The sequence below is a fragment of the Pteropus vampyrus genome, unplaced genomic scaffold (assembly GCF_000151845.1).
Source record: "Pteropus vampyrus isolate Shadow unplaced genomic scaffold, Pvam_2.0 Scaffold70, whole genome shotgun sequence".
In the NCBI taxonomy this organism is placed as follows: domain Eukaryota; kingdom Metazoa; phylum Chordata; class Mammalia; order Chiroptera; family Pteropodidae; genus Pteropus; species Pteropus vampyrus.
The window spans coordinates 3,244,274-3,245,004 of NW_011888851.1; the positions used below are offsets into that span (position 1 = coordinate 3,244,274).

The 731-nt window shown below is 33.0% G+C and overlaps 1 pseudogene; it reads right to left on the reverse strand.

Annotated features, from left to right (window-relative positions):
• Positions 1–305: 305 nt before the first annotated feature.
• Positions 306–424, reverse strand: LOC111740940 (annotated as a pseudogene).
• Positions 425–731: the final 307 nt, after the last annotated feature.

Consider the following 731-nt stretch of genomic DNA (forward strand, 5'->3'; position numbering starts at 1 on the left):
CAATAGTTGAAAAAAATAACACAAATGATAGTTAAAATGCTATTATCTGTAATATAAGGTACAAGTCTAGATGGGCAATAAGCAAATAAAAATATATTCATAATTTTTACTAGTCAAGGAAACAAAAGTTAAAATAAAAATGAAATAAATCATTTTACACATTGGTTTGGAAAATTCTAAAGGAAGATAATACCTATTTAGATGGGAATTTGGGGAAAAGAATATTCTTGTGCATAGTTGTTAGAATGTACTTTTTAGGAGGTAATCTGGCAATATTTTAGTATTTTCATTTTTTTTTATTTTAACGCCTACAGCACCTGGTCTTTCTAGGCGGTCTCCCGTTCAAGTACTAACCAGGCCCGACCCTGCTTAGCTTCCTAGATCGGATAGGATTGGGCATGTTCAGGGTGGCATGGCCATAGACTGGCAATATTTTTTAAAGTAAAAAAATATACCTACTGTTCGACTCAGTAATTCCATCCCTGTGATTTGTGTCATAGAAATAAAAGTGCTAGTCCATACAGACCTTTATTGCAGCTCTGTTTCTAGAGGTGCGGTGCTGAAAAAACAAAGTAACCATTAACAGGAGAGTGGGTGAATAAACCTGTGGTATATTAAAAACATGGAATATTATAAATCTACTAAAAGAGTAAGGTAGACCTACATCACCTAACTCAAAAGGCTATTATTCACTATAGAGTGTGAAAAGTAAGATGAAATTCTTGTATATA